An 11,354-nucleotide genomic window follows, 5' to 3' on the forward strand; every position below is an offset into this window, starting at 1 on the left:
GCTTCTTATCGTATGCAGGACTCTATTCTTTATGTGATGTGTTGAATCATGGCACAATGAACCCAGAAACCCAGCTCATGATATGGTAAGTGTTTCAGCAGCCGAATCCAGTGACAGTGAGGTGTTTGTGAATCATAATGCCATGAAAGCAGATACTTTCCTCTCATTTTGTCTGGACTAAGCACTGTCATCTATTCCACTAGGCCACATGCACACTGCTTAATCCAGTCTCACTCTGGTTTGTTATCTATAGGAGTGACAACTGCATTCAAATTCAACCACATTCAAATTCCAGGGATGATTCCAGGGACTTGGTTTACTCAACATTGAATCGAAAATGCTAAACACACATCTTTATTTCTGAGATTATGGATGCCACTCTCTGTCATTTGACAGAAATGTATTTTTGTAATCTTTTTCATGTTATTTTATGGAACACTGGTCAGAATGGAGTGTTTACAGTGAACTAGTGTTCCATTATGAGTCAAGCATCGTGATTTATAGACGTGATTCACTCCCACAAATAACAACAGTTGCCACTTCCTCCACCCTGCCGTGTGCATGTGGCTATTGGTCATTGTCTCTGACATCAACCTCTTCAGAGGCAGAAGGTTTAAAGAGGAATTGTTGGGTTGGATGTAAATGTAAAGACCAGTAGAATGTTTGTAAATGTAGGTTTATCAAATTAGGTTTATTTTCTGTGGCATATAGGATTTCTACAGTATATTCCTGATTATTATCGCATAAACCCTTTTGCTAAAAGTGAAGTGAGTAATTCTAAACAGATATGAAATCTGAGCAGCTGAATTGATCTGAAGAGCTCAAGCAGTGCCGCAGACGCTTGCCTGAACAATGGATGACGACCGAAAAATGTTGTTTGTCATTGGTTTTGCTATTGCTATGGCTGCTGCAGAAATCGCACACGTAACTTTTACAGGACAGCAGTAAAAGCACTTTGCATTTTTGACCAGCAGGCCTGTTTTTAAACGACTGCTCGCTTTTTATCGGGCACAGTATGGACAGTGGAAGACTATTGAATGATTATTTTGATATCAAAGGGTTTATTTTTCTAAAAAAGACTAAAACAATCAAAGGACACTTATATTATGAAGATAAACAACACCACCTTTTACATATTATGTTTTGTTGAATAATTATTATTATTTCACTAAATAGCTTTCAAGAATGAAGATATTATGATCATTTATAGCATTTTGTTGTTGAATACAGACTTACAACTTTAAATAGTTATTCTTATTTGAATTCTATCAATATGAATTATTAGTCATTTAATGAGGTGTTTTGTTTTAATGTTTAAAATCTTTTTTTCTCAATACACTTCCCCAGTTAAACACGTTGGATATGTGTTTGTGATGATAGGACGGGTCGATGTCCCGAGACCTGTGTGTTTGTATCGAATGGTCTTGCTGTGGAGGACAGCGCTGGGTTCTGTGATCCTCATATTCATATTCAGTCATATTTAACAGAAAGGCTTGTGCAGTGTTATTTGCATCTGTCAGCCAGAAAGCACATGAGATTTCCCTGAGATCTGCAGATTTGATCGTCACTTTAGGCTAGCTTGTGTGAAACTGATGTTTAGAGGAATTTTGTGATATTAGATGATTAAGCACTTATAATTTGTAACAGACGATTCTTTCAGCACAAACAGTATGACGGTGGGCTGGATTCACCAGTTATCTTCAGAAAAAAGTCTCAACAATTCTAAGATGAATTCTTAAGATAAAGTATCAATTGAAACAAGTTTGTAAGAATGTAAAAAAAAAAAAAATCAGCAGTTCCTGGAAAAAAAATAATCTAATGGTACATTCTAAGAAGTTCATAAGAATGGGAAAAAATGCAATTCTAAAAACAATTTTGAAAACTAAAATGATACATTCTTAGGTTTTTAGAATGTTGAAAATATGTGCAATTCTTGAAAAATAAATCTAAATTCAAATGATAAATTCTAAGAAGTTTGTAAGAATGTTGAAAAAAGTGCAGTTCTTGAAGAAATGTGAAGAAATGTTTTTACAGACATTGTTTTTATCTGAAAAAGCATGTATTGTACAATATTGTCCTCACTACTGGCTTGGCTAAAGTTATTTGCGATCATTTTTAACTTGAACTTTTATAAGCTTAACATTTCAGCTGTAAAGTGTTGTCCAAAGAAAAAGTGTGAACTTTCATAAGAATTTATTTTCTTAAGTAAAAGGCAGTTAAGAAGTATTGTATTCTTAATAATGTTTTGTGAATTAGGCCTCAAATGTTGTCTGTCTGAACTGTCTAGGAATCATTTTGTGAGTCCATTAAAGCTATCATATCATGTGTTTGTTATACTTTTTTTCTCCTTGGCAAGGCAAGTTTATTTATATAGCACATTTCGTACACAATGGTAATTCAAAGTGCTTTACATAAAAGAAAGTAAAAATAATCATGAAGAAAAATAATAACAAAAATAAAACAAGCAATTTAAAACTTTTAAAATGATTAAAACATTTAAAAACAGTTAGAAAATGATTTACATAAAATAATAAAATAAAATAATCCTTGGGAAATTAATTTTCAGTATTTCCGTGCTGTGCCTTTAAGACAATGTAAACGCCATCTTCGTATATAATCATGAGCATTTGGATACATTTGGACAGATTCATAAAACAGCTCATGCTGAAATGTAAATGTAATGTGAAAATCATGTTCAAAAAGTGTTGAGCTCTAAAATTTGCAGTATGTTACATATCACCAGGATGATATCCCTTCTTTAAGGAACGTGTGTGTGTGTGTGTGTGTGTGCGCGCGCGCTCTGTTGTAGACAGTATGGAGTATTTGTTTGACTTGTTTCTCGTTAAATAAATCAATGTTTTTGTCATGCACTGGACCTGATAGCTCTGATGTATCAAGCACATTCTGTATATGCATATCAGTTTTCTTGTGAAATGATTCAGTGCTGTCCAGACTGCTGTGTGGGATTTGACCATGCACATGATGTAATTACTGTAGCATTGGTTGAAAACCTTTCCAAATGTCTTTTCGTTTTCATGGGTTTTTGCAGTAAATCGATTTGCTGTTATCAGTGCAATAAAAGTATAATGGTGATAAATAATAATTTGCCACTCACCTAAATAACTTCAAAACAGATTTTATATTAATTTTATATTAATACTGGCCACCGCTCTCTTTACTTTTTCATGCAAGCCTGGCTTGCGTCTCGGTTCACCATTTGATCAGGACGTGTGTCATTTGTCTCAGTGTATGAGTTTGTTTGGCTGATGAGTGGCGTGCAGGGAGATGGTCTGAAAGCATTATTTTTGCAGTTGTGCTAGTGAGCCAGAAATGCCAAGCTTCACCTTTAACCTATCTTTCCTCTAGGATATGGCACATGATGCACTCCTTTGGTGGGATCCACACTTTTAGTAACTGTCAGCCAGGGATGTGTCATTTACAACGGTTGTATACTGTATCTAGCAGAGATTTGCAGCGTTTTTGTTATGGATGATAATGTGAATATACCCAGCTACAGTTAAGATACATCATGTCCATGATTGAGACGGACAATAAATTTCAACAGAAGTTTTTCAACCACTACTCACTTTGTCTTTGATTATTAATTATACTTTTACAGATCATTTTTATTTTTAGGTTTTTGATAAGTAAAGACTGGTTGTAAAATAGCATTAAAAAAGTTTGGGGTTAGTCTTTTTTTTTTTTTTTTTTAAGAAATTGTAGGCTACTTTTGTATTGAATTGAGCAGAAGTTACAGTAAAGAACTTTGTGTGCGTCCAAAAAATCTGAGGGAGAAGTGTCATAGTTTATGCAAAAATATGAAGCAGCTGTTTTCAACATTGATAATAAAAAGAAATGTTTCTTGAGCAGCAAATCTGAATATTACATGATTTCTGAAGGATCATGTGACATTAAAGACTGAAGTAATGATACTGAAAAATCAGCTTTGATCACAGGAATAAATTACATTTTACAATATAATCTCATAGAAAACTGTTATTTTAAATTGTAATAATATTTCACAATTTTACTGTACTATTAAACAAAAAATGCAGCTTTGGTAAACTGAAGAGACTTCTTTCAAAAACATTTTAAAAAAACTTTACATTTTGATCAGTATTGTATAATAGATACAGATACAATATTTGATCAAATATCTAAAGTCAAGTGGACCTCATTTAGATGTTTATATTAAAAGAAGCTGAATATGACTTATGTAAATTGTTATGTAAAATTGTGGCACTTGTCTCGTCTCACCTTTAATGACTAAGCGGTTGCATAACTGTCATTTATCTTCCTCTAATGCTTTTCATCAGCACCGAAAACGCCTTTGTTTCCAAGCAACAGTTAAAATAAAGATGACAGACGGGACTCTTAACCACGCTGTATGGATCTTGATTTGTGTCAGTCAGCTGACATCTGCTGCGGGGAACCATTAAACACAACAACAAAGCTGTGTCAACAGAATAACCGCCGCTCAAAGAGGTTTCCATCATAACTATGGATGAAAGGTGAAAATGATAAAAGAGAGCTGGGTATGAATGCTGTCTGTCTTCATGCTACATTTGACAGTAAAGCACAAACACATCTTAACTCGTGTCAAAGTTCAGTTCAGTATGTGCAGAAAGCAATTATTATTAAATGCATAAAAATTAGCCTATTAGGGATAGAAAATGTAAATTGTAAATTTTAATCGGGTTTTTTTTTTCATTATTTTTCTATTGTATATTGTTGTTAAATTTTCCATTTTTTTTTTTTTTTTTTTTTTTTTTAGCTTAACTAGGAAATGACCCCAGTTTCCATTTCATAAATCCGGTCACCTTATTTTAGTTGCCACTTCAAATATCTGTCCTAGAAACTCTGTCCAGACATTAACCTGGCTCTAAAAGTCACTTTGACCACCCAGAAACCACTCTGACATGAAAGTTTTCAATGCACACGAGCCCCTAGTGTTTCCTTCAGCAAATCAAGTTAGTGTATTAACTCCTTTAGGCTCCTGGGAAATCAAATTGATTGTTGTCCAGGATGTGCCTCACCCTCCTTCAGGAAAAACAGATACAATACTGTTTTCAGCCATGCCACTACAGTTTGGGTGGATACCAGAGCATTTCCTAATCTCAGAAGGCATCAGTATTAAACTCATGTATGAGTCATTTGCTGGCTTTAAGTCTTTTCTGCTCTTCAAACACAACCTCTGCTTTATAGGTTCATCTACGAGTAGCCTTTCCATTTGTTAGATCTGGGCTTTGCACAGGTCATTCTAACCTAAAAGCATGGCCTGGATTTATGACCTGTTCCTTTTTATAGTCCCACAGCCACCCAGTTTACACTCCCACTCAAGCGGATGGACATTTGATTTATTGGATCTTCCCTGCATTGTGCAAACCAGATTTCCTCTTTTAAGTTAAACGTCAGTTGGCAGCTAGAAATGCAGATGTCCTGCCAATTTTGGATGGTATAGCTTTTATCATTTTGTGCTGGCTGACAGTAACTAATAATTTCCACGTGCCCCTGCCAGTACCAGGATATTCAGCTTCGTCTTACTGACTGCAATCCACACCACTGAGGAACATTTTTGGTGCAGTTTCCTCAGTAACTGTCATGCATACTGATCTTTAGTTTCCAAGTTTTAGTTTATTACCGTAACTGGCATTAAATCGAGTCAATATTCAGTCTCCCTCGAGTCGTTTCAAACCTGAGTTTCTTTTCTTTGTGGGACATAAAATAAGATAAATTGAAGAATGCGGTTGACCAGACATTTAATGGTACCCATTGACTTCCATTATATGAACATAAATACTATGAAAGTCGATGGGGACCAGAAACTGTTTTGTTACCCACATTCTTCAAAATATCTTCTTTTGTGGTCAGCAGAAGAATGAAATTCATACAGGTTTGGAGCAGCTTCAGAGTTTTATATGAGTTTTAAGTCCTTTGTCCTTACCTGACCTATTGCAACACAAACTTCCTCTTTCAGCAAAATGTGGCTTTTAATAATATATTACATCACAAACATAAAGTGTGTTGGAGAAGCTGCTTTGAAACTGTAACTTGCCAAACAATGAGATAATCAGTCGAAAAACTAGGACTGTATTTTTGCTGTCACAAATACAACGGTTTTGAGTGAATGAACAATTAGCTCGAACAGGTAAAATCTCTGGAAAACCTGAAGAGGTAAACAATATAAAGCCTATTACAGCAAATTGTATAAACCAAGTAAAAAAGGGGGGCTTGAATACATCAACCATTTTTAAAATAACTGAAGTTACATTTAACTGGACCTTCCAACATTAGAAAACAGCGAGCGAACCATGTGAATCGACTCACTTGAAAGAATCGGACTTTTCCGATGGTGCTACTGAAAGAATGAATCGTCTCGGATGAATAGGTTCACTGAAATGAATCAGACTTTCCAAATCTGCATATGAGAAGAAGATGTGTTTAGGATGAACCGATTCCTTTGAATGAATGTCTGTTCTTTCCAGATGCTTAATTACCAGATGCTTAATGTTGTTGGCCGCTGTTCAGAATATTAGTTTGATAATTACCTAAAGACACACTGCCCTCTAGCGGACGCAATTCACCTCAATGTGCAGAACTGTCTCCCACTTCATACAGATATATACTGTAGTCTTGTTAAAGAAAACAGACAAATAAAATAGTGTGGGAATAGATGAAAACGTGCATATAACCGAAGTATTAAAGTTACTATAACTACAGCTGAAATTAAAAAAGAACGATTTTTTAAATTCCTAAAACATGTAACAACTTAACTATATATTTTTTTTATTTAAACGGAAAATAAAAATAATAAATAATATAAATAAAAGCTAAAAAAATACATAATAAATAATATCTAAAACTACATAAACTTAAATTAAAATAAAAAATCTAAAATTAAAATAAATAGGTAAAAGCTATTATTATATAAATATATAAGCTGTTCCTGTTGTGTCTGTATGTTAAAGAAGTTCAGACACCTTATTGTGTGTGACAGCTCTCAGTTTCACAAACCCACTCCTATACATGAGCATTTGCTCTGGATGTGATCGCCTCAGATGGTGCAGAGACAGACACTGAAACTGCTGACTTCTTTTCTTTTTTATGATAATTCAGCTATTTGGTGAGAATAATGTTCCAACACTTATCCACAATACAATGGGTCAAATGCAAAAGTTGTCCCTTCTCCGTTCACCAATTAAAGGGTCTGTTATCTAAAAAAGGTTTAGGATGAGCATGTACACGTGTGGTTTTCTCAAGGTTTTCCAGTATCTGAACATTTACGTCCCATGCAGCGGCTTCCTGTTGATAACTGACTGTAATCTGGAGTGTGTGCTGTCAAACGTCTGCATCTGCAGGAGCTTCTCCAGAAGTCAAACACTAAACATCTAAACACTGATTGTAAAATATTATAGGGAACTCTCTGGTTTAACAGTCAGAATTAGGATATTTATGAGTCATATAAAGTCACAAGCCAATTTAGAAAAAGTACAGTTTTCTCCATTTCGTTCTTAGTAATGTGTTACTAAGCTGTTGAGCTGTTGTGGTGAACAGACACTAGAAGAGGAAAGTCATTAGTCATAAAGAAATCCCTCAGAACAGCCCCTAACCTAATGTACAAGCTTCAATCAGGGCTTTTCACACAGCTTAACCATGACAACATGCAGAAATACTGACACAGACACAGAATAAACATATTAATATGCCTGCTGGGGAAGAACCGGGATAATATAACCCTGCAATGCCTATAATAGTCTGAAAAAGTCTATCTTTATAACAGTATAGCAGACTACTAATATAAAATACATATCAATATCAGTTTTCACTCTCTATCTCCCAATAGCATGTCTTAGTAAGATGATTTAAATGTTTAGTTTTATGATCAAAGGATGTGATTTGAATTTCTGTATGGATAATCAAGTAATCTATTGCTTCAGTTCAGTAAGTGTTCATCTTGAAATATTACTAAAAGTTATTCTTACATTGTGTCGTATGAAATATAATGCATACAGTTTTTACTGTAGGTTGATGTCAGCATGACGTGTGCTGTCAGACTGACCTGGGGTTATTTTACACTTTGATGTAATGCTTGGAATTTGTTGTTTAGGACTTTTTTGGTCTGTTTGTTTCTGAAAATAAAGTTAGTTCCACAGAAAAGTCCAACATTTTCCTGATGAAGTGAGAAAATGAGTGAGAAGTGCAACAGAAATGAGTCACTCACAGCTGACAGAATCTCAAACGGAGCACTGCTGACTTTACCTTCGAAGGGAATTCTGTAAGACATTTATTTAATGGAAGTTTTAAACTGTCCGAGTTGATGTGAGAGCACATCATTGCACTTTTACATCCTGCTTTTCCTGCGCACATACCTTTAGTTTATTACACGGCTCTCTAGAATACTTGATTCTGATTGGCTAGGCTGTAACAGATTCATTTTCTTATTTTTAAGCTAATCTAAGGATGATAACACAACACACTGTGAAGGATATCTTGCTGAATCACTTATTCTAAGTTCACACCACTTTCCAGATCAGTTTCCCTGCAGCCCCCTCAGTGCCGCCAACACAGGTTGGTTTGTTTTCTTGCTGTGGTTTGTTTTGGAAAAATCTTGATCTCCTACAGCCTCTCACCCAGCAGCGGCTGACACACCACCAGAGCAGCAGAGTAATGGATGGCTTATGGCCACTCGCACCTCCGTCTTCCTGCTGTGAATCTATCGCTGTGGTTGTTCTGAGCTTCAGTCTGTCATGCCGAGCATGGGTGTTAAACCATACTAAAACAGAGGTTACCCACACGGAAACACACTGTTTCTGATCCGTCACAAACGACAGCTAGGTCTAGTGTAACCGAAGGGGAAAAACCTCATGCACACATCAGCTATGCTTTATTTACCTGACCTATTTATGTAGCACAAGGGTTTCACCTCACTCGACTGATTAAAAGTCAACTACAAAAATAGAACTTGTGTCCTTTGGTTGTAAAACATAAAATTAAAGGACAAGCATGTTATGATTATTTATTTGATAATTTTATAATAATCAGCCAAGCATTATATAAAAGGTTATATTTTGACCATATATATATATATAAAGCTAATATATATATATATATATATATATATATATACAGTCGTGGCCAAAAGTTTTGAGAATTACATAAATATTGGAAATTGGAAAAGTTGCTGCTTAAGTTTTTATAATAGCAATTTGCATATACTCCAGAATGTTATGAGGAGTGATCAGATGAATTGCATAGTCCTTCTTTGCCATGAAAATTAACTTAATCCCAAAAAACCCGTTCCACTGCATTTCATTGCTGTCAATAAAGGACCTGCTGAGATCATTTCAGTAATCGTCTTGTTAACTCAGGTGAGAATGTTGACGAGCACGAGGCTGGAGATCATTATGTCAGGCTGATTGGGTTAGAATGGCAGACTTGACATGTTAAAAGAGGGTGATGCTTGAAATCATTGTTCTTCCATTGTTAACCATGGTGACCTGCAAAGAAACGCGTGCAGCCATCATTGCGGTGCATAAAAATGGCTTCACAGGCAAGGATGTGGCTACTAAGATTGCACCTAAATCAACAATTTATATGATCTTCAAGGAAAGAGGTTCAATTCTTGTAAAGAAGGCTTCAGGGCGTCCAAGAAAGTCCAGCAAGCGCCAGGATCGTCTCCTAACGAGGATTCAGCTGCGGGATCGGAGTGCCACCAGTGCAGAGCTTGCTCAGGAATGGCAGCAGGCAGGTGTGAGCGCATCTGCACGCACAGTGAGGCCAAGACTTTTGGAAGATGGCCTGGTGTCAAGAAGGGCAGCAAAGAAGCCACTTCTCTCCAAAAAAAACATCAGGGACAGATTGATCTTCTGCAGAAACTATAATGAATGGACTGCTGAGGACTGGGGCAAAGTCATATTCTCCGATGAAGCCCCTTTCCGATTGTTTGGGGCATCTGGAAAAAGGCTTGTCCGGAGAAGAAAAGGTGAGCGCTACCATCAGTCTTGTGTCATGCCAACAGTAAAGCATCCTGACACCATTCATGTGTGGGGTTGCTTCTCATCCAAGGGAGTGGGCTCACTCACAATTCTGCCCCAAAACACAGCCATGAATAAAGAATGGTACCAAAACACCCTCCAACAGCAACTTCTTCCAACAACAGTTTGGTGAAGAACAATGCATTTTCCAGCATGATGGAGCACTGTGCCATAAGGCAAAAGTGATAACTAAGTGGCTCGGGAACCAGAATGTTGAAATTTTGGGTCCATGGCCTGGAAACTCCCCAGATCTTAATCCCATTGAGAACTTGTGGTCAATCCTCAAGAGGCGGGTGGACAAACAAAAACCCACTAATTCTGACAAACTCCAAGAAGTGATTATGAAAGAATGGGTTGCTATCAGTCAGGATTTGGCCCAGAAGTTGATTGAGAGCATGCCCAGTCGAATTGCAGAGGTCCTGAAAAAGAAGGGCCAACACTGCAAATACTGACTCTTTGCATAAATGTCATGTAATTGTCGATAAAAGCCTTTGAAACGTATGAAGTGCTTATCACTAATAATTATATTTCAGTACATCACAGAAACAACTGAAACAAAGATCTAAAAGCAGATTAGCAGCAAACATTTTGAAAAATAATATTTATGTAATTCTCAAAACTTTTGGCCATGACTGTACATATATTAGCTTTCTTATTATAAATTACAGAATTATATATAATACTATAGTTACTTTTTATATTTATATTATAATTTAAAAATTATAAATAATTTATTTATATGTACAATATAAATAATATTTTAAATATAAAAACAATAATATATTGTATTCATATAGTATATATTTAAAATGTATTGTATAATGTACATATAAGAATTTATAATATAAATAAAACATATTCTTATTATTATAAATTATATAACCATATATAATCTAGTATATGTTCTATGCATTATATTTCAATATATATATAGGCCTATACACACACACACACACACACACACACATTACACTATATATAATTTAAAAAAAAAAAAATATATATATATACTTTTGTTCTATATTTTAAATATATAACAATATAATTGTAATAATTTATTATTTTTCTTTTGTAATATTATTATTTTTATATTTTTCTATACATGCACATTCTATGTATATTTGTGTGTGTGTGTATGTTTAGTTATATATATAATATACACAAGATTATATATGGTTATATAATATATAGTTTAAAAGCATATATATATATATATATATATATATATATATATATATATATATATACAGTACAGACCAAAAGTTTGGAAAATTACTATTTTTAATGTTTTTGAAAGAAGTTTCTTCTGTTCATCAAGCC

Source organism: Carassius carassius, chromosome 6 (genome assembly GCF_963082965.1).
Source record: "Carassius carassius chromosome 6, fCarCar2.1, whole genome shotgun sequence".
NCBI lineage: Eukaryota > Metazoa > Chordata > Actinopteri > Cypriniformes > Cyprinidae > Carassius > Carassius carassius.